General features: G+C 41.9%; 1 protein-coding gene and 1 non-coding gene across 2 annotated transcripts in view; both read left to right on the top strand.

The window, feature by feature from the left end:
* Nucleotides 1-26,859, top strand: part of LOC124801301 — a 179,533-nt gene that overhangs the window by 56,046 nt on the left and 96,628 nt on the right. The window lies entirely within an intron of this gene.
* Trnan-auu lies at nucleotides 22,588-22,664 on the top strand. The gene has a single exon. It is a non-coding gene; the product is annotated as a tRNA-Asn (tRNA).

Raw genomic sequence — 26,859 nt, 5'->3', positions numbered from 1 at the left:
TGTGATTTACGACTCTTTGATCGTATATCACCATCATACGTGCAGCTATAATGTCTGCATCCAGACAAGGGCAGAGTTTTCCATACCCTCGGTCTTCTCTACTCTCTTATCAACGTACGCTAGCCCCCATATGTCTCCTAGACCCTAGCGCTCTTATCTGAACAGCATGGCAGAACCATCGCCAACAATTTTTTCTTCTTTAGTGCTAGCAGCATAATACTCTGACGCGCCAAAGAAACTTGTATAGGTATGCGTATTCAAATACAAAGATATATAAACAGGCAGAATACAGCGCTGCGGTCGGCAACACCTATATAAGACAACAAGTATCTGGCGCAGTTGTTAGATCGGTTACTGCTGCTACAATGGCAGATTATCAAGATTAAAGTGAGTATGAACGTGGTGTTACAGTCGGCGCATGAACGATGAGACACAGCATCTTCGAGGTAGCGACGAAATGGGGATTTTCCCGTACGACCATTTCACGAGTGCACCGTGAATATCAGGAATCCGGTAAAACATCAAATCTGCGGCATAGCTGCTGCCGGGAAAAGATCCTGCAAGAACGGGACCAACGACGACTGAAGAGAGGCTCTGTAATGGTCACCAAACTCCCCAGACATAAACATTATTGAGCATGTCTTGCAACGTCCTGTTCAAAAGAGATCTCCACCCCCCTCGTACTCTTACGGATTTATGGACAGCCCTGCAAGATTTATGGTGTCAGTTCTCTCCAACACTACTTCAGACGTTAGTGGAGCCCATGCCAGGTCGTATTGTGGCACTTCTGCGTGCTCGCGGGGGCCTTTTCAAAGATTCTGCAGATGAACAGCGATATTATTTTATTAACTAAAATTTCTTACGATTGTCTTTGGTTACTGCAAATGTTACTTCCGACTTATCCATTTTAGTGTTCTAAAAGTTCAATAAACTTTTTGTGGTAGTACTTGTCTCTAAATTCTGTATGTTCATTTAACATTTCTTGTAGGTATTTTCTGGTGTACACATGGATTTCTAATTCTTCAAGAATGGTCATTGCAAAACCTTCTGGTGTTCTGCGCAGAATCTGTAGTGCATTTTCGATCATATCAACAGTGTGGTTTTGAACTTTCAATTGTAGAAAGAAGCTCGACTGATTATATTCGTTTTCTCTACTTTGTTCTTTATGGAAATGGAAATGAAGTCCCATGCTTCTTGACAGAGCGTAGGGGAACGATCGCAGTACTAGGCAAAGTCCTAATGGACGTGGCTTGCCGTTGCTTTCTTCCGACCGTAATGGGGACGAATGATGATGATGAAGACGACACAACAATATCCAGTTATCTCGTGTCATGTGAAAATCGAACCCGGGACCCCGGGCTTGGTAAGCGAGAACGCTACCGCGAGACCGCGAACTGCGGGCGTGTTCTTTATATCTCACGTTAAACTTTCTTCCTGTTTGGCCAATGTAGGAGCTATTATAGCTGCCATACGTGATTTTATATATGCCTGGGTTATCATGTTTTTATGTTTTAGTGGTGGCGGAACGTAATTTCATTGAAAATTTGTTATTGTTTCGAAAGGATAGTTGACTATTTGTGGCTTTAAAAAGTGCATTAATTCTGTTGAAGATTCTGCCAAGATAGACCGCTGGTACGTATGTTATTTTGTGCGTCGGTGATGTTTCTCGAGTTAGGCATATCTCGCAATGTATTGTGTTTTTAGTATAATTTTGTGATTATGTTGGGGTAAAAATCATTTGTGTGGGCTATATAACGAACTGTGTTAAGTTCTTTGTGAATTGCTGGTATTTCTAATGGTAGGTTATTTAATCTATTAATCATTCAGCAGAAACACCTGTTCCCATCAGAGCAAAATCATTTCTGTCCCACTCCATCGTTCAGCCACTTTCTCGACGTTCTTCACAGAAGCAACAGCCCGCATTATATTAGAGAATAACATCTCCAGCTTCAGAAGACAGTTTATAACATATCTACTAAAGCAGAATAATGATTACCCTTGTTCCGGCACACACTCGTTACTCATGTACATCCTTCTTTCTTACCAGATCTTCCCCACTTCCCAGAATTCTTAGCTCGAGCAGTCTCCTTAAATTTCCTGTCCCCAGAACTCACTAATCAGAAACCATCTATCTTGTGCACCTATAAATTCTTTTTATATCTGCCACTATCATTGTTGTTATTATTGTCATTACTATTGTCGTTATTATCGTAATTATTACTACTGTTATTATTAACGTAACTATTAGTGGCAGCAGTAGCAGTAGTACAAGTTCTACCAGTGTTACCTTTATTAACTCGTAGTCAGTATTACTTATTCACATTGTCATTGTAGACACTCAAATCATGTTAATACTATTTGTCATATTAAAATTGTTTTTTCTCACGTAACTACGATATAAACAGGATACTGTATGTGTGAAACCCTCAACCGATGTAAGAGTTGGTCTTATGTCCCTAAGAAGATTAGGCTAAATAAATAAATATATTTCTTTCTAAGTACAGTGTTTCCCTCACATTTCTAGCCCTTGTACTCAGTTGTACCAACATCAACGTGCCCACTGTCTTAAACACACGAACTCTCCTCACACTCTCCCCACAAACCTTTTCTCTCCCTCCATGCAACAAGCAAGGTATAACAAAAATTTACGGTAAATCTTTCAGGAGACACTCATCACACATACAAGCAGAAAATATGTTCTATGGACAGAAGTCCGAAAACGCTTTTCTTCATAGTGGAATTAATTTTCTACAACTTTCCACAGAACGTTATTCATGGAAAACATACATGAACACTACGTATCGACATACTACATTAATATATTTCTTGCATGTGGTGTTTTGGATAGATGTATCTTTCCGCCGTCACCTTAAACTCCAGAGGCGCTAATTGATTCTTGTAGTACTTTGTATATTTTCCCGGCTTTCCACATTTCGGACAAGAAGTCTCCCTGCATCACATATTGGGATTTGTCACACAAGGGCTCTCAAATATCCTCGCAAATAATCGTGTAGTTGGTTTACTTCCTGGTAACACTGAGGCCACGGAACTGGCCCGCCTCTTCCTATTCGTCACGGAATAGATTATTTAAAACCTCGCTAGCATTACCGCTGAAATGAGGAGGTGCTCCATCGTACGTGAATTTCATGTCTCGTCACATTGATAAAGATAGATCAGCGGACGAATGTCTGAGAACGTACTGAAAGGAGGCCCTAACATTCGCTCAATAACGACAGCCTAAATTCTGACAGCTAAATTTCGTGGTGAAATGCATTGTAAGTTGAACGTGGATTTACATCATCGCATACCTGATGATTGTGAAAATTCGCGTTGCATGTTGAGATGCAGCCTCATCCGCCAACAGTACGGTAGCAGAAAAATACGGGCTGATCCACTGATGAATCAATCAGTCGTAGAAAAATACTCAAACATAATCAACTGCTGCTAGACCTTTTATATGATGCACTCGTAAATGGTGTGGATAGACGCACAAACTCACTTTTTAATTACCATGAATATACATGGAAATTATCTCCGAGCTTAAACACAAAAATTTATAGTTTTAACAAATTAAGATAATGAAAATCTCGCTCCAATAACGGCGTAATTAAAAGTTGAAACCAAAACGGTGGCCGATGTTGAGTAGCAAATGTCGTTTTATCGACACTAAGAACGCGTAAGTTTTCTTTACAGCTTCTTTCCACTGCTTCGAGACTCAACGGGAAGAAAATCAAACTAGCACACGGAATGAAAGGAAGGTTATGATTTAACATCTCGTCGACGAAGACTCATCAGTTGGTTTGTTGAATCTGGTGAGGGACAACTGCGCTGCAAAATGTATTATTGTGAGATGAGTACGTACTTTATGTGCTACTGAAACTCAATAATGATATATTAACGTTGAATTTAGGAATTTTCGAATATGGATTAAATTTTGAGAGAAAGTAAGAACTGCTCTGAAGCTTGGACAGATATGTTCTAAGATGGACACGAAATACAGCTCGATCAGTATCTTCAAGTGACTTTGTCCATAGCCAAAATAGAGATGACAGTACATAAGCTGTTAGCAAAGGAAAATGCTTTCTCAGGGGCCCGTAATGTACGAACATGGAACTCCATGTGCCTTGACGCTTATCAGTAACGTTCGTAGCAGAACCGATGTCAGAAGATATCAATTAATCGTTAACTAATTGCTCTTGTAAGAACTATCCAGTAACATGTTAGGTATAACAGAAAAAGATCCGTCTTTCAAAAGGATTCTATAAACTATGCGACATATTTCATCGTGTCAGCAATACGAACGACAGAAGAAATGACAACCTGGAAAAGAATGCAGTTAAATTGACATGGAATAATACCGGATACCTTACAAAAACAGGCCACAGAGTGGTAAAATATTTACCTGTGATCGCTGCTATGCTGCCTTTTGCAGCTGGTGAGAACATGCACCTCCCGAGCAGGACGCTCAACATGGTGGGCTTGAAGCAGACTGTCAGGTCTCTTCTTCCTCAATATAACAGCGTGCCCTTTTAGAGCGTGTTCGTTCCAGCGCTCGGCGAAAGTAGGCATCCGATTTATTTGCATCTGAAAGCCTTCCTTCCAAGTGAGTTATAGCTGGCCACGTATTCGAAATGTTTTTAAGCTTTCTATACTGTAACAACATCCACTGTCCTCTTATCTAGCTTTTTTTTATTCCTTTGTGAATGACTCCATTTCAACTCTCGCAGCCGGCCGGAGTGGCTGTGCGGTTCTAGGCGCTACAGTCTGGAACCGAGCGACCGCTACGGTCGCAGATTCGAATCCTGCCTCGGGCATGGATGTGTGTGATGTCCTTAGGTTAGTTAGGTTTAATTAGTTCTAAGTTCTAGGCGACTGATGACCTCAGAAGCTAAGTCGCATAGTGCTCAGAGCCATTTGAACCATTTTGAGCCAACTCTCGCAGACCTTTGTGTCATTTTCTTCACCAAAGGTCAAGGGTTGGTATGAGAACTGTAATAAGTAACTAAGTCTTCTCTATCAAACTTAAATCCACACAATGGTGGAGATCCTCTGAAACAATATCGTAATTTGAAACCGCTGTGAGCAAAAAACACGAAATAGTATCCGCAAAAGTACAGGGTGACTCATTTTGGCGAAAATATGGACACAGTTGTGAATAATTCCTGTCCAAATGAAGATTTGGGGCGGAAGCATGCATTCGTTCCATGAGATGCTGAGGTGAGGTTCCGGTTTTGATCGAAAGTATTGTCTTACTTACTGATCGTCGTCCAATACTGATGAAATTTCCCTTGCACCATTAGAACTGCAATCTGACGCATACCGATCGAGCCTCGTAGTATTAACTAAAGGAGGCGGCGTCGTGTGTAGAGGAGGTTATCATTAACACTTTAAAAATATTTTAGGGTGATACTTTTAAATATAGAGATCTTAAGACCAATCACTTACGCCAGCATGTGGCGCATTTTTTACTGAAGCATTTTCTTTTGTCACTTTGTACTAGAAAGAAACATTTGGAATAATCTTGTTTATTTGGTCTTTAATTACCTTCATTTATCTCCAGATTGGTGAAAATTGAGAAGATGAACGTGTTATACTTTGATAAAATATAGATATTCACATATAATCTTACATCAGTTATGATTAGGCAGTAGCACTAATTACATAAGAAAGAACTGGCAAATTCTGTTTACAGTTCCGCATCGGCTCTATAATAATTCAGAACAAACGAAAATTTGTGCCGGACTCGCACTCGATCCCCGATTTCCCGCTTGTCGCGAGCGGTCGCCTTAACCACTTCGGCCATCCGTGCACGCCTCCAGGAGCGGTCCAGATCTCCATTTGTCCTGTTGTCTCTGAAATATTCTGCAGCTGATGCTCGATCGTAATCACAATTTTCGGATTCATTCTTAATTGACTGCGGCTGTTGGTCTTCAGCACAGTATCTCGAACACTGCACTGCAGTACTAATTGCATAGCTTTCTATTCTTTCATGAGTTTGCTTTATTGATAACATGTGAAATACCTCACCACTCGCATCATAATCTGACGAGTATCTCGTAAGATCTTCACTGAGAAGGTTCCTACATTCAAGTCGTGTTGACTCTTTATTGTACTGTGCCCATGTAATCTAATAACTGTTTCACATTTCGAAATATCGTTACCAGTCACTCATGAGCAATTAAATTAGGGATAGCCGCTATGTGGGAGAGATAGGTCCATGTCGTCGCAAAGAATAACATAGTTCGGTGCGACACGTGACTTATGTCATGCGACATGCGTCACGTGATCTTGAACTGGCAGTAGATTTGAAAGTCGAGTGCAGGATGGGTAAGATGTGTGAAACCCCACTTCGTCGCGGCCAGACCCTGTGTTCCCAACGCAGCAAATATTTCATTTCCTGCTTTGTGGAGCTACTGACCCTTTCAGATGCCATAGTATCAATCGACACGCATCACGAAACTCTACTAATCAATTAGACTAATAAATTAGACTCGCAGAGATTCAAAAACGGCAACAGTTGTAAAATTAAATACATATATAACAATTTTGGCAGGGATTCAGAGATGGGGCGGAAAGGAAAGAGGCAGAGAGATAGAGGGAGAGGGAGAGGGGGAAAGAGAGACACAGAGAGAGGGAGGGAGGGAGAGAGAGAGATTCAGATTTCGAGGGTGAAAGGAATGATTTTAGGAGAGCAAACTTTCCCAGAGCATGGGGTTCTTATGATTACGTCTGTTTCATTTAATAACTTAGTAAACACCAATTACTCCAACCTTTACTCCATTCCCATCCAAAATTGTTATTTAAGTATATTATTTTACCACTGTTGGCAACATAATCAATGTACTTAAAGTTTGCAACGTGTTACCTGATTATATAAACGACATAAATTTGACAGAAAAGTATTTGTATACAACATGAAATATTTATTCCAACGCAAATACTCGGCAGCTCAAACAAAGAACTCCACAATCCCTTAAAACTTTTTCTGAAATAATAGTGTTGTTATGATTTGTATTCTTTTTACTTCGAGATAATGTTTCCGTTTTGCTATGTGTTCTTTGCACCTAGTAGTTCCCAAGCACCATCTTTCATTACAAAATATGACAATTTGCATGTGATGTGTTACGACATAAGAAAGAGCCTGTGGTCATTGGAGGTATTCTGTTTTGGTTGTTTGACTTTCACCTTTAGATGCATGTTTCGTTTTAGTGAAAAATGTCCACGGAACCATGCTCTGGAATAATGTTTTTGTTTCTCCACAGTCTACCCCAAAATCGTAAAACAGCACACACATTTGTCATACTAACGCATGTAAATCCACCTGATGATGTCACATATATGTCATACGCATAGTGGGGTTGCGCTATGTTCACTGCATGTAAATCCACCTTATCATGGAGATCTATACCTTAGAAACGCGTTGTGGATATAAAGAAACAGTGGCTGGTGAAATTAAACTTGTCGTCTCATTCGATATCAGTAACTGTCATGATAAAGCCTAACCTAAAATGTTCGCATGTAAAGTCTTTTCTCTTCATTTAATTTCGTTAACTGTCCGTTCAATTTGGAAGGAGAATGTCAGTTTCGTTTCGTTACTTTTTGTTTCTTTGCAGCTCATCATCGCATTGCATATAGGATCTGATAGTCATTTAAATATAGATAAATACGTGCATTTTCAGTTGCGCTATGTTCGCTGCCTAACTTGCTTGTATCATATATTGATAACGCGACAGATATGACCCAATGAGACACGTAATTAATTACATACAGATACGACGGATAACGCAAAACCAAGTTAGCACGTCAGACAAGGTAACTTTCTGGATACTGTAGCGATCAATATCACGTGTCCCACTTCCTATTACAATAATCTCTCTACCTTTTACGAGGGTTATTCCAAAAGTAAGGTCCGATTGATTGCCAAATTGAAACCACAGTGAACATCAGAAATGTTTTACTTGTAACAATTAGCTACACCTTTCAGCTACTTCTCTACGTAGTCGCCGTTCTGACTTAGACTTTTGTCATAGCGTTGTACCAACTTTTCAATAGCCTCATCATAGAAGGCAGCCGCCAGTGCTTTCCGCCAATTCTCCACGCTGGCCTACACCTCGTTGTCTGTGTCAAAATGTTGTCTTCAAAGACAGCGGTTCATGTGACCAGAGATGAAACTCAGGGGGAGACAATTGCGGACTGTATTGTGGGTAATCTAACATTTCCATTTGAAAACGATGCAGGAGCATCTTCATTGCCCCCGCAGAATGCGGCTGAGAATTGTCGTGAAGACGAAACAGCACGACAGTTATGTAATGTTGGCTGCATAGCTTCAGGCGAAATTTCTCACCAGGCCCTCGTACTTGGCGGCAGACACTATTTTCTAGACATCTTTACGCACTCACTGCGAGCTCAGAAATGAGAAGAGCGACGTGATGCTAACTGGGGTTATACTAGAGACACTACCCAACACATCTGTGCAAAGCTTTATCGGATTGTCATAGTCGTTTCCATTTCGCGACCGATCGGACCTTACTTTTGGAATAACCCTCGTAGATTAATTCTTGGCCGGTTTGTGTATTTCTCATTGGTAAATAAGCAAATGCGGGAAGATAGAAGAGAATTAAGTGATAGCAAAACAGTTACCGAAACACAGAGATTCTTTTCATATGAACGCTGACAACTTATTTACAGAAACAAATCAAACACATGGCATTGCCACCAACAATACTTCACAGCATATTTATCATACAAAATGCAAACTGCTGTTATGGAAAAATAATTACAAAAGATAATTACTTGGCGGTCCCTCAGAACATTATTACAATTGAGCAACAAGGTTACAGGGAACTTGGATTGGATTCAGACTCACATCAAAGAGTCTAGAATTCCACACAGAGTCACATAAATCATGCACATCTGCACCAGGGTGAAAGCGGGCAACGATTTAATCTATCTAAAATTACTGTTAAAAACAAGCAGAGAACGAAAAGAGAAGTCAGTAGCCGCCATTATTGGAAGTGCATGCAATTTCAATCATTTGTTTGAATATCGAAAAAAAGCTTAATAGCTGTAGGTCTCTGTGGATATAGAGGTTCTTTCGGTACAGAATTGAAAGTGCTATAAAACTCATGTGGGCATTATGAGAAAGCCACGCTATTACGAACACTTGACGTTGTTGTAGACAAAGACCAATATGTGAGAAACGAAAAATGGTCTTTTGAAAGCAGCACTAACTTCACGAGGAATTCTCTATAGAACATGACATTATTAAGCAAAGAGATTTAATCAGAAATCGAGTTCACAATGCTTATGGCACATGACTCTGGACACACGGTGTTGTGGCTCGAGTTCACAAAAAGCTGAGTTTACCAAACTGCTCTCCCACACAAAATTAATGAAAATGACAACAGTACGGAACATCAGAAAGATCTCCCTAACAAAACTAACACTCAAGCAGAGCAGAGACTTCACTCCCATAAATTTTAACCAACGTATTCAAACACCTGTATCCACACTTGTACGAGCCAGCCCGCAAGAGCTTGACCACTTCCGCACCTTTACACCGACATAGTGTGTCGAGAGCTGCACTAAACCGAAAACGGTTCCGCTTTCAAACCACAGCGAAAGGGAAAGGGGTTTACTCTTCGCTCTGCTTTCAACTTTCGTTCTTCACTAAACTAACAAGGTTAAATCGGCAATGACTCCACACCATCCATGTTAACTGCGATTGCCTGCGGAAACATTTGAATTGCAGACGCGCACACACACACATCCATTGATAGTGACCGCGCCAAATATCTCACGAAATAAGCATCAAACGAAGAAACTAAAAGGAACGAAACTCTTCTAGCTTGAAGGGAGGAACCAGATAGCGCTATGGTTGGCCCGCTAGATGGCGCTGCCATGGGTCAAACGGATATCAACTGCGTTTTTTAAAATAGGAACCCCCATTTTTGTTACATATTCGTGTAGCACGTAAAGAAATATTAATGTTTTAGTTGGACCATTTTTTTCGCTTTGTGATAGATGGCGCTATAATACTCAAAAACGTATAAGCTCGTGGTATCAAGTAATATTTCTCCAGTTTGGATGGTATTTGCTTCGTGATACATTACCCGTGTTAAAATGGACCGTTTACCAATTGCGGAAAAAGTCGATATCGTGTTGATGTATAGCTATCGTGATCAAAATGCCCAACGGGCGTGTGCTATGTATGCTGCTAGGTATCCTGGACGATATCATCCGAGTGTCCGAACCTTTCGCCGGATAGTTACGTTAGTTAAGGAAACAGGAAGCGTTCAACCACATGTGAAACGGCAACCACGATCTGCAACAAATGATGATGCCCAAGTAAGTGTTTTATTAGCTACTGTCGGGACCAATCCGCACATCAGTAGCAGTCAAATTGCGCGAGAATCGGGAATCTCATAAACGTCGGTGTTGATAACGCTACATCAACATCGATTGCACCCCTACCATATTTCTATGCACCAGGAAGTGCATGGCGACGACTTTGAACGTCGTGTACAGTTCTCCCACTGGGTAAAAGAGAAATTGCGGGACGATGACAGATTTTTTGCACGCGTTCTATTTAGCGACGAAGCGTCATTCACCAACAGCGGTCACGTAAACCGGCATAATATGCACTACTGGGCAACATAAAATCCACGATGGCTGCGACAAGTGGAACATCAGCGACCTTGGCGGGTAAATGTGTGGTGCGGCATTAGGGGAGGAAGGATAATTGGCCCCCATTTTATCGATGGCAAATCTAAATGGTGCAATGTATGCTGATTTCCTACGTAATGTTCTACCGATGTTACTACGAGATGTTTCACTGCATGACAGAATGGCGATGTACTTCCAACATGATGGATGTCCGGCACATAGCTCGCATGCGGTTGAGGCGGTATTGAATAGCATATTTCATGACAGGTGGATTGGTCGTCGAAGCACCGTACCATGGCCCGCACGTTCACCGGCTCTGACGTCCCCGAATTTCTTTCTGTGGGGAAAGTTGAAGGATATTTGCTATCGTGGTCCACCGACAACTCCTGACATGCGTCAGCGCATGTCAATGCATGTGCGAACATTACGGAAGGCGAACTACTCGCTGTTGAGAGGAATGTCGTTACACGTTTTACCAAATGCTTTGAGGTTGACGGACATCATTTTGAGCATTTATGGCAGTAATGTGGTATTTACAGGTAATCACGCTGTAACAGCATGCGTTCTTAGAAATGATAAATTCACAAAGGTACATGTATCACATTGGAACAATCGAAATAAAATGTTCAAACGTACCTACGTTCTGTATTTTAATTTAAAAAACCTATCTGTTACCAACAGTTCGTCTAAAATTGTGAGCCATATGTTTGTGACTATTACAGCGCCATCTATCACAAAGCGAAAAATGTGGTCCAACTAAAACATTCATATTTCTTTACGTACTACACGAATATGTAACAAAAATGAGGGTTCCTATTTTTAAAAAAAACGTAGTTGATATCCGTTTGACCTATGGCAGTGCCATCTAGCGGGCCAACCATAGCGCCATCTGGTTTCCCACTTCAAGCTAGACAAGTTTCGTTCTTACAATCAAATGAACACCCTTAGCTGCCTACAGGCGTTGACATGCGTCAAGGGGGACAGATGAAAGTGTGTGCCCCGCCCGGGACTCGAACCCGGGATCTCCTGCTTACATGGCAGAATTCGGGCACTGTTTGTGCATTCGCACAGAAGAGGAAGATGGTCAAGTGGCCGGTGAGCCTTAATTATATGTATACTAAGATGGCATCTGTTCTTTCGGACATGTCCGAAAGAACAGATACCATCTTAGTATATACAGGGTGTTACAAAAAGGTACGGCCACACTTTCAGGAAACATTCCTCACACACAAAGAAAGAAAATATGTTATGTGGACATGTGTCCGGAAACGCTTACTTTCCATGTTAGAGCTCATTTTATTACTTCTCTTCAAATCACAGTAACCATGGAATGGAAAAACACAGCAACAGAACGTACCAGCGTGACTTCAAACACTTTGTTACAGGAAATATTCAAAATGTCCTCTGTTAGCGAGGATACATGCATCCACCCTCCGTCGCATGGAATCCCTGATGCGCTGATGCAGCCCTGGAGAATGGCGTATCACAGCCGTCCACAATACGAGCACGAAGAGTCTCTACATTTGGTACCTGGGTTACGTAGACAAGAGCTTTCAAATGCCCCAATAAATGAAAGTCAAGAGGGTTGAGGTCACGAGAGCGTGGAGGCCATGGTACTGGTCCCCCTCTACCAATCCATCGGTCACCGAATCTGTTGTTGAGAAGCATACGAACACTTTGACTGAAATGTGCAGGAGCTCCTTCGTGCATGAACCACATGTTGTACTTGTAAAGGCACATGTTCTAGCAGCACAGGTAGAGTATCCCGTATGCAATCATGGCGGTGAATCGAGGAAGTACAGTACATACTGACTAAACTAAAATGAGCTCTAATATGGAAATTAAGCGTTTCCGGACACACGTCCACATAACATCTTTTCTTTATTTGTGTGTGAGGAATGTTTCCTGAAAGTTTGGCCGTACCTTTTTGTAACACCCTGTATAAAGTATCGTTCTTTATAGTTTTTTCGTTTGACGCTTATTTCGTGAGATGCTTGGCCCGGTCACGATCAATGGACCACCCTGCATATATATACGGAGGATCGGAAAGTAACTAACAACAATTTTTTTCTCCCCTGGTATTGCAACTGGAATGTTGAAATTTCACGATGAAATTTGCGATACAGGGGGTATTTTGTTTTCATGTGCAGCTCTGGCGATAGAAGCCTAAACTATGAAACAAACATGAAACATGGTCCGCATGTTACTGTCATCAAACTGTGAAGAGCAGCGAAATGTAGTTGGCAAAAGGGCATAAACCAAATGAAATTCACAAGCACGTGCGTGGCGTGTATGGAGACGACTGTATGGACCGTAGCCGTGTCTCGAGGTAGTATGCATTCTTCCAAGAGGACCGTCTAAATATTAGAATTCGCGGCGCTCTGGGCGGCCGGTAACAGCTGCAACACCCGAGAATGGCAGAGTCAACGAGGTAGCAATTTTGAATGACCGGCGTGGCAACTGCCAACACTAACGCAGCATTTCAACATTTTCTATGGTCCAATGTACGATATTGTTCATGGCACGTTCGTCAAGTAAATGCTCTCTGGGTGCCTAAGAACCTGACAGACAAAAAGAGCTAGCGAATGATGACAAGCCTGGATCGCTTGGTTGATGAGTCGTGCTCGAAACTAAGAAGGTCTCTGTGGAGTGAAAACATGCTTGTTTCCCCAGTACGAAAATAATTCAAAGTGGCTAGAAAAGTGCTTGTGACAGTGTTCTGGGATATGCATGGTGTGTTATTTTTGGACTCTGCTTAACACGGGACCACTATGAATGATGCAGCCTACATCAAAAATTTGCTTAAGCTGCGTCGTGCCCTTCGTGACAGACCCAGCAACGTTAATGCTGACGGAGTGAAACTTCATGACAATGCTCGCCCCAATGGTACTGCTCCTTTTCGTGAGAAAAGTCCGGATCTCGCACCGTCGGACGTTCATCTCTTTGATCTCATGGAGAAACTCTTTGCTAGAAATGCGGAAGTGACATCAGCAGTCCGCAGATGGCTGTACTCCAGCCAAACGGACTGCTACGAACCGGGCACATGAAACTGGTACCACAATGGGAGAGAAAGTTGGTCACTATGTAGGAAAGAAGCTAAAAGATGCAGGTTTATTTGTGATTCTTTTGTTTTGTTACCTATTAAATATTTTGATAATTGTTATGCGTTACTTTCCGATCTTGCCTGATATATGTGGCAACAGAACATAGGTGCCGCGAATGCGAGGATTATGAAGCGATTTTCATTGAAACATTTCAAGTTATTCTTTTCATCTGCTGTAAACACAGAAATCCGTCGATCTTCAGGCTTTGTTTCAAACTTGTTAAAATACGCTCATCCGTTCGTTGTTGAAATGTATCTTCTTTAGAGGCAAGAAACACAGTGTCACCCTCAACACTCTGGCTGTTCTGGAGTCCTTTTTAAGTAATATATATGTTCCTTTTTTACATACTATTTGATGTCTCGTCTGATTCTTTCGTTGTTCTGTCCTGTGTAGACTAATACAATAATCACCTACTGCAAACAAAATACTCAGATAAGGGAGATGATGCAATCGCTACAAACACAGTATCGGAGCCACGCAGACGATTCTAAGAGCAGCTGGTTGCCCGTATAGCAGTGCAGTGACCTTCCCCTGCATTCCAGCGTTGGCTCGCTGCCTAATTGAAATAGCTTCCGCTGTCGCTCTGCGGCCGAGATATCGCGTAGGAGCCCTGTGCTGTAATACCAGCTGTTATTTATATAATAAAGGTATGTAACGCGGGAGGGACAAGCAATGACGCAGAGTGATGCAAATGAGTTACAACGTGTGTCGCGGTTTCCTTGTGTTGAAAACAAAATCTACATCACCAAGTGACTGGTATTACCCGGCCAGTTCACTGCTCTTTCTTTAAGTTTCGTGAAAGATCTGTCTAAAAATAAAAGGTTTAATTACTGTATTATCATGTACTTCTTAATGTCAATGAAACATTAACTTTCTTACGCGTAAACTATTCAAAAACTGAAGGTTGCTCTGTGAGCATTGGAGAGACGAATGTTGGGAAGTATGAGGAGAGACGGGGAAATAGACTGGAAATAAACGGACTAGAATGAAAGACATGGTTACGACGGTATTAAAAATTAAGTAGAGTTTGTTGGGACATGTAGCCAGGCGAATGGATAGCTGATAAATCAACGAAATTTTTTCGCTATATTTCAAGAGATGAGAAAAGACCAAGACACGACACAATGGGAAGTGGGTACCTGACATAATAAAACAGTCAGGAGAGACATGAAGGCGTACAGCCGCTGTACTACAATCCTTGAAAAACGCTAGAGCAAACTTTTATCAAGAAGGGGATGCTAAATAACTGAAATTAGTTATGAGGATAACGTTGAGAAATTCTAGTTTTTTTTATACGTATCTGTTTCATATTGGACTTTAGACAAAAATGTCTGGTTGACTATTTTACTGAATATACATACACCTCTGCCTTTATCATTTTCGCTGTAACTCCACCATGATGACAGCATCAAAGATAGCACGTCTGTTCATTGCCAAAAATTCTGGTTTCTTCATATGTGAGGGAAACATTTAGAACAGTTTTGGGTGAAGTAGTATCTCGCCATCTACTTGACAGTCAATCGCGTCCAGTCGACTTTACATTCGAACGCAATTTCTACTTTAAGCTCTTTTGGTTTTCTGTCTGCTGCAATACAGACACTTATTCGATATCATTTATCATATCCTTTCGCTCTCTAACTCAGTGCTATCCCTGCTGTAGTAGGTCAATTTTTGATTCCATTTATTATGCAAGCCCCGCTACTTTTCAACCGGGCGTTTCGTACATGCTTCAAACAGTAGCACTGTTTTCTAAATGCTTATGTAGCTCATTAATAATTCTCATTTACAGTTGCGTACCTTTAGGTTAATCTCAATCAAAAGCGTTTGTTCCACATGTACTAAGCTACAGAGGGTGGCGTGTAAAGCATGCGTCATCTACCAGAGACCTCTGTGGAGCTCCCATCTCGATTATTCATGTCTAAGATGTCACAATTTGGATTGTCACAGTCAGTGACGTGCACGGTTCATTCATTCCAGTCGACTCGGAATCGTATGACGATAGACTTAGGGGTAGAGTGGGGGCGATGGAAGGCGGGGGCAGGGAGGCACTCGACATCTAGGGGAACAATATCGTAGATTGTAAGCTTCGCCAAAATATGTTCGCCCCGCTTGTTCTGACTTGTACTGGAATTTGTAGCTCAGGGCTCACTGGTTGCTGCGGTGGTCTGTATTGGTAGAATACTTCGGAGTCCCCAAGCATACATGCTGTGTTCCCAGTGTGGCCTCTCTCATTCATTGCCTCTCCATTTTACTAAGAGGTAACTGTCCACATGTAGTGGACCATATCTTTCCTTACCCAGGTTTTCCTGAAACAGTTTGTTGTGGGTTGGGATAGACTTGTCTTCTTCGTTTGAGGATTATTGTCACTTACAATTACCACTTCATACATCTCGTGAAGTGGAAATTTTCTGCTGACACAATAATGAATGACAGTACCAAATTATTTCCTTCTGTAATGAAGTCTGATCTGTTTTTTAAGTGGAGCTGTAACATCATGCTGAAAATTTCTTTATTTACTTGTTCCCCGGCTTCCTTTCTTCACCATCAATAACTGTCGTATAGTTACTTCATGCCTGTTTCCTCTCCATTATCCCTAGCGAATTTTTAGGAAGCAGATGAAAACTGGTACAAAAGAACTTTATTTCAAGATAAAGCATTTCTGGCTACATAACGAGTCTGACTTAAATAGACCAGAATACAGTAACTGAAGAAATAATATACTCGTAATTATTAAAATACTTTAATCTTAAAGAAACTACTACGGTCCACTCTATAAAGAGAAACGGTCTGTTAATGGCGTAATGTCTTGTGACCTGTGCTGTAGACACAAATATCTGTGGCCACTCACTTTTATTTACCTTTCCAATAGCATTCCGGAATATTATATCTCAAACTTGAAGTGAATTCACATAAATTATCGTAAGTTAGACGACTTCTAAGCACGATTTTCTGAGCAACCTGTGCCACAGTCTGGTAGCAAACGACCTAATACATAACTGTTTTAACTATTCGCCTGCTGCTGCCACGTAGTGTCACAGCTTATCCAGAAGTTCACATGTGCAAGCCATCTTACGTTAATTTGAAGAAGTTAATCTGAAGACGGAGGTGTAATGTACCGAAAGGCGCAGTGGATAGATAACTGAAAGCAACTGGTTACAAATATTCGTAAATCATGGGTAGATCTAACGTAAAATCTTTGCTTTCAAAGAGCTGCTGTCATTTTACACTAACTTGCCACAGGAGCGTCTCTGATGAGTTCATTTTATCACGTCATTTTACCGATCATTAGAACACAACTATTATTTACGGAAGAGAATAGTGGCTATTCTCGAAAGGCAGTATGAAAAGACTGTATAGTTTCTGCTCTACACAAAAATTATATTTAAGTATCAATAAATTATTTGTTTAAAAACACACTATGCTCTTTCTAGGTACTTTTAGAAACCTGTCTAAAACCATACTTGTACGCAGAGCGTTGAAGATAGTACAGGGCGGCTCCTTTGAACTAAACCGCACTGTGTCCTCTCGGTATCAGGACCGCGCATTTGCGGGATTGGACGTTTATCAAAAGCATTCTGGGTGACATGGATGTGTGCATAATTTTCGCAACACACTGGCGGTGATAATCTCAGCTTCTCTGGTTTCACATTCCAGCCATGGCATGCAGAATTTAGCGGAACAGACTCTTGTACATATAAATGCGTCTGTCATCGCTACTTTTACTTCCTCGTCAAAAGCCAGATTCATTAGTAACTATGGTCAAGTTAGTTTTCAAAATAAACGGAACGAATTGCCCGTGGTTTTCTACGTTTACATTCTTCGATCATTATAACACTTTCTTTTTTCGTGCCATTCCACGATTAAAGAATGGGAATATAATTGTTCTAAAAGTCTACACGCGTTGTTATTCCAATTTTTTTCATCACGATCTCTGCGTGATCTACATAAAAGTGATTAAGGAATTAACTACCGTGAATAATAGTCGTACTTTTATGGTCGACGTCACCAAGCGGTAAAACGAAGTCTTCCGAGGCGTATGTGGAGAGCTAATGTGTAATTCTTTGAAAGTGAACATTTTGGATTGGCCGTAATCGTGTCCTATGAATATCAACTGAAACACCTTTAGTTATCTAATCATTGTTCGTTTCGGAGGATTATACTTCCATCTCCAGGTCAGTTACTCAAATTAACGTAATGTAAGATTTTCTGGACAGCCTTGGCGCTATCTGACACGAGTAACTAAAAATGGGATGTGGGTCTTGCACTCGGCTGAAGTCGCAAAGCGGTCACGTGACGTCCCTCGCTCGCTTGTTGCGATCTTTGTCTTGACCGACAGATTGACGAAACCGTTGTTACGGATTCGATCGCAACTAAATATTGTAACAAGCAAGACTATAAATATGATTGATTGCCCCTCGTTTTTCTCGTAGCTGTTCAAGCTGTACTCTTGTGTTTCTGTGTGTGAAGTCACAAAATCGGAGGAACCCATTACTGAGTGAGCATGTTCTTATACATGAATAATATCGAATATTGCAGAACACGCTTCTGTTACATGAATAAGGAAGTTGCAGAATATATAACAAACGCGAAGATGCCAAAAACATACTATCGTGTGCCTAGCTTCGAGCCTACATCCTTCTTCTCAACAAGTCTCGAATCACTTAACATCAGAGAATACACACTGAATTGAGCTTTAAAACTGTTTATACGAGGGTCACTCCAAAAGAAACGCACACTATTTTTTTTAAATCCATCTTATAGTCTACATGTTTGAAAGTTTTACGGTGTGTAGATACATCCTTTAGGAACAATATTTTCATTTCTCCACATAGTTTCCATCTCTCTCAATTGCCTTACGCCATCTAGGAACCGGCGCCTGGATAACCGCACGGTCAAATTCTGAACCAACTGTTGGAGCCACTGTTTCGCAGCGTGCACAGGGAAGTCATCATCTTCAAACCTTGTTCCACGAAGAGAGTCTTTCAGTTTCCCAAAGAGATGATAGTCACATGGAGCCAGGTCAGGACTGCAAGGCTGGTGTTTCAGTGTTATCCTTCCGAGTTTTGTGATCGCTTCCATAGTTTTTTGACTGACATGTGGTCGTGCATTGTCGTGCAACAGCAAAACATCCTGTTTTTGCCGATGTGGTTGAACACGACTCAGTCGAGCTTGAAGTTTCTTCAGTGTCGTCACATATGCATCATAATTTATGGTGGTTCCACTTGGCATATGTCCACAACTAAGAGTCCTTCGGAATCGAAAAACACCGTAGCCATAACTTTTCCAGCAGGTGTGGTTTTGAATTTTTTTTTCTTGGGTGAATTTACATGATGCCACTCCATTGATTGCCTCTTTGTCTCTGGTGAAAAATGATGGAGCCATGTTTCATCACCTGCCACAATTCTTCCAAGAAATTCATCTCCACCATTCTCGTACTGTTCCAAAAGTTCGCTGCATACCGTTTTTCTTGCTTCTTTGTGAGCCACTGTCAACATCCTGGGAACCCACCTGGCACAAACCTTTTTTAACGCCTAAACTTTCAGTATTATGCAAACACTTCCTTCCCCTGTCCCAACGTAGTGTGGCAATTCGTTCACTGTGATGCGTCTGTCAGCAGACACCAATTCGTTAACTCTCTGCACATTGTCTGGGGTGTGTGCAGTACGAGGCCTGCCGCTGTGAGGACAATCCTCAATATTGCCGTGCCCGCTTTCATCACGTAACCTGCTTTCCCAGAGACTAACTGTACTGTGATCGACAGCAGCATCTCCATACACCTTTTTCAACCTCTTGTGGATGTTTCGCACTGTCTCGTTTTCACAGTACAGGAATTCTATGACAGCACGTTGCTTCTGACGAACGTCAAGTGTAGCAGTCATCTTGAAGACATGCTGTGACGGCGCCACTCACAGGAACAGGTTGAACTAAGTTTGAAAACAAGCGGGAAGGATGTATATACACACTGTAAAACTTTCACACATGCAGAATGAAAACTGTTTTTTTACAAAAATAGTGTGTATTTCTTTTGGAGTGACCCTCATAGTAAATTTTTTAGGGTTTTTACAGAAAATGTTTGATTAACTGGCATTAATCGGAACTGGTGGGGTGAGATATATTTTACCTTAAAACGGCGTACTGTCATAACACGCAAGCTAAAATACGGAAACAACCGAGCTATGATGAACCCAGTACGACGTCTCAAAGATAGTGAGCGAGGGACGTCACGTGATCGCTCTCCGACTTCAGCTGAGTGCCAGGCGTACTTATGATTTTTTGTCACTCGTCTACCTGACAGCATACAGGGCGGCCATTTTGTTGCGAGTGCCTTCCAAGAATCGCGAGAGTCACTTGTCAACTCAGAGACGGTGTGTTACCAGCCGATTCTGTCCGATGAAGCGGCGTATCTTTGCAAACAGGAAAGGTTAGTTATCTCTTGTGGAAAATCTAGAGTGCCGGATAATCAGATTGATGGGCGCGTATTTTCCGGTTGGATGCCTCATGCAGTTTAATGCAAAAATCAGTCTTTTGTCCTGATCATCATATGAAGCTGAAATGTTTGATACTCGTGTATCTGATGCGGCCGCAATCGACCAGCAACCTTCAGCATAATCGTGACACTGCAGAAAGTGCAATCATTTCTAGTTGTATTCTCGTGATCGGAAATCGTCAAAGTGTTGGAATTACGTAAAGTTGTGTCCTTTTTGTGGTGGATTTTCCATTCAGACTTCCTGTGGAAAATGTTAAGAATTTGTTCTCGCTTTTGATCTCATCAAGACACTTAGTGGTCCGTATCTGTTTCTGAGTTAACAATCTGTAAATTCAAATAACTTACAGACAGGTTCTGTCACTCTTAAGATTATTTTCCAAACGTTTGAGAATTTATGTTATGTATTTGTGCTATGATGTTCGGAGTGGATATTAAACGTTCTAACGCAGAGTTTGTCTTGGTTTTCTTTGTATATTTGGTTTATTTAAACGTTATTACGTTCATTCATCAAACATTTGGTCCTTAGAAAATTTATTATCTTACGCTTTCCCCTGTTCACAAATTCAGCGACGTGTACATTACTTCCATGTATGAATGTTTCAGACTGGCTTCATACAAAACGTGAGCGTTCACTCATATTGCAGTTTATTCAGCACCTACGCTACATGACTGATGACCTCTGATGTTAAGTCCCATAGTGCTCAGAGCCATTTGAACCTACGCTACATACTTTAAGAGCGCTTGCATTGATCTCCTGCAAGAACTTTTCAGCAGTTCAGGTAAGGTGCTGAAAATACAGCAGTTATTGGAGTTATATGGCTTCAGTGACGGCTTGTCCGCCCCGATAGCTGAGTGGTGCCGGCACGGTAGCTCAGCGTGTTCGGTCAGAGGGTTAGCTACCCTCTGTAACAAAAAAACTGAGTGAATGAATCAACGAAGAACCTAAGTGGGTGTCATCGGACGTCCGCCCAGAACAAATTCAACGAACAATATACAACAAAATTAAATTTTAAAAAAAAAAGTGGTCAGCGTGTCGGATTGTTGTCATACAGGCCCGGGTTCGATTCCCGACTGGGTCGGAGATTTTCTCCGCTCAGGGACTGGATGTTGTGTTGTCTTCATCATCACTTCATCCTCATACGGCGCGCAGGTCGCCCAATGTGGCGTCGAATGACACCAAGACCTGCACCAAGACGGCCGGACCTGCCCCGCAAGGGGCCTCCCGGCCAATGACGCCAAACACTCATTTCCAGTGACGGCTTCTGTGGTGTCACCGCCAGACACCACACTTGCTAGGTGGTAGCCTTTAAATCGGCCGCGGTCCGTTAATATACGTCGGACCCGCGTGTCGCCACTATCAGTGATTGCAGACCGAGCGCCGCCACACGGCAGGTCTAGAGAGACTTCCTAGCACTCGCCCCAGTTGTACAGCCGACTTTGCTAGCGATGGTTCACTGACAAATTACGCTCTCATTTGCCGAGACGATAGTTAGCATAGCCTTCAGCTACGTCATTTGCTACGACCTAGCAAGGCGCCATTATCATTTGCTATTTATCTTGTGATGCATGAACCGTCAGACCGATGTTTACCAATTATGGATTAAAGTTAAGTATTCCAGAAGCTACGTACTTTTTTTACTAGACTCAACTCCTTTAACTGTTCCAGACCTCACGCCAGCCTGCGTGAGCTTAAACGCTTGCCTTTCGGCTACCTCATAGTGGCTTGGCTGTCTTGCCACGTCACAACAGCTTCATCGTAAATTATTGCTTCCACATACAAGTGCTCCATTTTTAGGTTATTACGTAGCGTAAGCAACAGACGTCAGACACATTTTGTCATGCACAAATTGACGCTATGCGGCCAAATTTCAAGGCCCTACGAGGCAGTATAGTATGAGATTTGCAATGGTCTACTTCAAAACGCAGTTGTTGTACTTCCGAGTAACACCTTCTTTCATTGCACTTTTCACGAGTATCACTTGTCTCCGAAACGTTAACTCTGCAGTCCTATTGCATTTTTAATGGGTCATATTCAGGATTTGGGGGTATATTTCAGGATAAAAACCAGGATCATAATACTACATGAACACTCAGGTACTGTCTCAAAAGGAGCGGCATGCTTATAAGCAGAATATGAATGACTGTACATGTAAGATTGAAGGGGATCACCACCATCAGCTGCAAAGGAAAATTATGCTGATCAGCGGCGACGAGTGGATCTCAGTGTAGCGAACATGGAGTCCGTGGACTGACTTCAGATAGGTGGCGTTCGGTGGGAATGTGGATCGGTTGTGAGGCGTGCCGAGACAGTCTACGCAGTTGCGATAACCCTGTGTCTCGGATGGCGCAGTGGTCAACGCACCTGCCTATTAAGCAGGAGACTCCGGGTTTGAATCCCGGTCCCATACGCATTGTCACTCGTCGCCGCTGATTCCGCGTACCGTCTCGCTGCATCTGACAGCAGTGATCTCGTTCAATTTTACCTGTAATGTTTCACAATTGCGGATTCTGCGTCCTGTCTGTTCTTTCGAACATGTTCGAAAGAATAGACATCACACATTCGTATACTGAATAACTGAACCAGTCATGAAATTCCTTGGTAGATTAAAGCTATGTGCCGATGAGGCACTTGACACACTTTTTTAATCTATCAATAAGTTTAAAAACAGCAATCACTTCGCTTTTGATTGCAACGTTCATTCTACCTAAACAATTACATTTTCTGCCTTTGGCTGCTAGACAGTACCACAAGTTGCCTACAAAATCGTTCGTAAAACTCATCTGTCTCACATTAATTTAAATAAATCTGCCTGAAGCTTGAGGTACAGTCCTCGAGGTACAGTTCTTGAGGAAGAATGGGCTCCCATTCCACCACAGACATTCAGACTCCTTATTGAAAGAGTCCCCATCAGAGATCAAGTCGTCACAAAGGTGAAGGATGGTCACGATCCATATTAATGTCCACTGATATGTGTCCAGATCCTTTCGATCAGGTAATGTGTTCCAATAAGAACTCATAGAAGGTTCTAGAGAGATATAATGCATCTTTCTTCGAATGTCTGTCACTCAAACTTTTTCAGCGTTTCCATTACACCCTCTATCACTCAGGCAAGCCTATTACCTTTCACGCTGTTCTTCGTAGTTTACACTGGACGTCCTCCTGTTAGTCCATCCTGGTATGGAATACACACGATTCAACAGTGCTCACATTCGAACCCTACAGGTTTTTTGTGAAGTACCTAGCAGAGCTTACTCCTGCAGTTATTTAGCGAACAAGTAAAAAAATTTAAAAAAATCAATCAAACTTCCGATATGTCGAAAACTGTCAGTCATTCACCTTGTATTAGGGAGGAGGTGGAGTCGTCATTAGCCAGCCATCGAGTTCAGATCTTCCATTTTTTCTCAACATCCATGCCAGAATAGTTTCTTTAAAAAGAACTTGGACAACTTTCTTCACCAACATCTCATTACTACAGCTGGTACTCTATCTCCAGTAACCTTTTTCATTCTCCTTGTTTGCATGAGCAACAAGACACAATGGCTCATTTTTTTGCTATCAGTTTCCTCAAAAATTTTTAAATTTTTAGCTTTTTTTGAAATCGTTGCAATTTTCTCATAAGAGGTATATTTGCATAAAGGTCGATCGTTGATTGCGAACACTACGTATCCTGCGTGTATGTGTGTGTGTGTTAGTGTGTGTGTGTGTGTGTGTGTGTGTGTGTGTGTGTGCGTGTGAGTAGGACAACAGCTTTAGAATTTCCCATAGTAATTTATCCACATTGGTCCCGGGGTATTTATTTAATTGCGCATAAGATCCGTCCGTTGCGTGCGAACACATCAACCTCGATCCATCCATTTGCGCAGTGATCCACAACAGAAAGGCTTATTTCGCTTCCCTGAGCTTAATGTATTAGCTTTTCCTACGATTAATCTCTTTTGTGTGCGCTGATTGTGTGTCCATTTGCGTAAATACCGCTCTCTACTGCAATTAGGAGAGGGGATGACTTCGGACCCATCGGAATTACGCTGGAATTGCGTCAAAGGAATTATAGCACAGTACATCTCGCAACTGGGAAATACTTTTGAAGAAAACAATAGTTATAAAACGGTACGTCTGTTAAAGTCGATATGTTACCATGAAATACCAGTCAGATTTTACTCGTGATTGTTCGGTCGACGGCAACACGTTCTGGTTCAGAACAGCTTTCCAGCTTTGAGTCAAAGACTTTTCTCCCCCTCCCCCCTCCCTAATATGTACAGATATCTCCTAGTTGTATTTCAGTCAAAAATCAATTGCTTATCAGGTCAAATGCCCTACGTTGTTAGTTTATATCAACTGGTAAATTGCCGGCCGCGGTGGTCTAGCGGTTCTAGGCGCTCAGTCAGGAACCGCGAGACTGCTACGGTCGCAGGTTCGAATCCTGCCTCGGGCATGGATGTGTGTGATGTCCTTAGGTTAGTTAGGTTTAAGTAGTTCTAAATTCTAGGGGTCTTATGACCACAGATGTTGAGTACCATAGTGCTCAGAGCCATTTGAACCATTTTTTGAACTGGTAAATTCTAAGTTGAGTATACACAAAGAAGACTTGATATAGGATCTCTACTGAATCGTATTTATAGGCCACTCTGGAAGTACTCAAAGAATTCATCTCTACCTAATCCCACATATAGGGCACATTGGGAGTGTTCAAAGAATCGTAGCACAAATGACCACAGGCTTACTTGTATCGCAGGAGAGTGTAACAGAAAAGCTGAAAAATCTCATGAGGACAGACTCCACAAAGTTTCCAGTATCTTGTAATTCCGTTCAGCAAACAGTCAGAACCAAATGTTCCGCCGATACCTGCAAATATGTAATGGAATGAGGAGAAGCGACAATAAACCTGGAAAGGCAGCTAAGAAACGTTAAACCCAAATACATAGCTGATTCAGAGAGTAATAAAAGTAATAACCGTTTGTGCACATCTTCCGTGCATCTGGCTGTATAATCGTCGCAAATGCGTGGTTACATCCCTCAGCTCAAGAGCAAAGTAGCCTAGCCATTTTGTTTCATTTCGTTAACGTCTGAAGTCACTGTTTGTAGATTATCATGTTTAAAACAATACATCGGCTGTGAAATAAGAGCTGTTACGCAGCTGAATATGAGAAACGTTACACCTTGTGAAAATTATCGTCAGATGGATGACAAGAAGAGAACGCTGTAAGTGAAAGTATGGTGCTGCATGCACCGTGCATGTGTCTCACTAGCAGTTTTCGTCGCCAGGTGTCACTGCTATCGCCTGGCCGGGTTTATACTGATATTAGATCAAACTAAAGCTAAACTCTACCCTAGCAGACCATGAAGGCCCAACGGTACCAACTAGCCACTGTTTCCTCAGCCCACAGTCGTCACTGGAGGTGGATATAAGGAGCATGTGGTCAGCACACCGCTCTCCCTGCTGAATGTCAGTTTACGAGACCGGAGCCGCTACTTCTCGTTCACGTAACTTCTTGGTTTGCCCCACAAGGACCGAGTGCACCCCACTTGCCAACAGCACTCGACAGACCGAATGGTTACCCATCCAAGTGCAAGCCCAGCCCAACACCGCTTAACTTCGGTTTTCTCATCTCAAGAAATTTCTTGCCGGCCAGCAGTTTGCAAGTGACGGTGATAGCAAGGTAAACGTACAGAAACCGGTTCACGTCGCAGGCGGCCGAATTCTCCAAAGCAGGCATGTTGCAAATAGTGCCAAGATTTGACACATGCTGGCCGGGATGGCCGAGCGGTTCTAGGCGCTACAGTCTGGAACCGCACGACCGCTAAGGTCGCAGGTTTGAATCCCGCCTCGGGCATGGATGTGTGTGATGTTCTTAGGTTAGTTGGGTTTAAGTAGTTCTAAGTTGTAGGGGACTGATGACCTCAGAAGTTAAGTCCCATAGTGCTCAGAGCCATTTGAACCATTTGCCTTAATCCGCATGGTGATCACGTCGAAGGGTAGTTTAGGGTGCGTACATTTTTCTATAATAATATACAAATAGAAAAATCCTAACCGTTTTTAAGACCGAAATTATACTTTCTTTCTGGATCAGCTTTCTGTATCAAGAACTAGCAAACTTATCGTAAGGTTTTCGCTACATTTCGTGGACATTGACGTGAATTTTCTATATTGGAGATGTAATTTTTGCCGTTTACACCTGACGAATTTTAGTATCGATTTTTTAATCGAACTACTTCAACGGCATATCATATGTGGAAGTTGATCCAATAGAAACTAGAAAACGAAGCTACAAACGGCCGTCCCATCTTCAGGAGAAGAGAGCCCACAAAAGTTGGCCCCGTTGTTCCACTTGTAAGCAAACACGTGACCGTTCCAGTTCCTTATTATTTTGACTGTCGCGTCAAATGCTCAAAATATTAACTATGCTATAAAGTGATCCAAGATGGACAGTGCAGCACGTTGAATTTTATCTGGTCATATCGCACCACAGGATCGTGTTATACGACATTTCTTGTCTTTGGAAGTAGCTGGTGTTACTTCGTGGACCTTCAAATTGTGTACTCCTACCTACAATACTTAATTTTAGTTGATTACAGATCTCGCAGACAACTTCTTTGCATGTTTT

Source organism: Schistocerca piceifrons, chromosome 1, assembly GCF_021461385.2.
Source record: "Schistocerca piceifrons isolate TAMUIC-IGC-003096 chromosome 1, iqSchPice1.1, whole genome shotgun sequence".
In the NCBI taxonomy this organism is placed as follows: Eukaryota; Metazoa; Arthropoda; class Insecta; order Orthoptera; family Acrididae; genus Schistocerca; species Schistocerca piceifrons.
The sequence above is the reverse complement of the archived record's forward strand: the minus strand, read 5'-3'. Positions and strand labels throughout refer to the sequence as shown.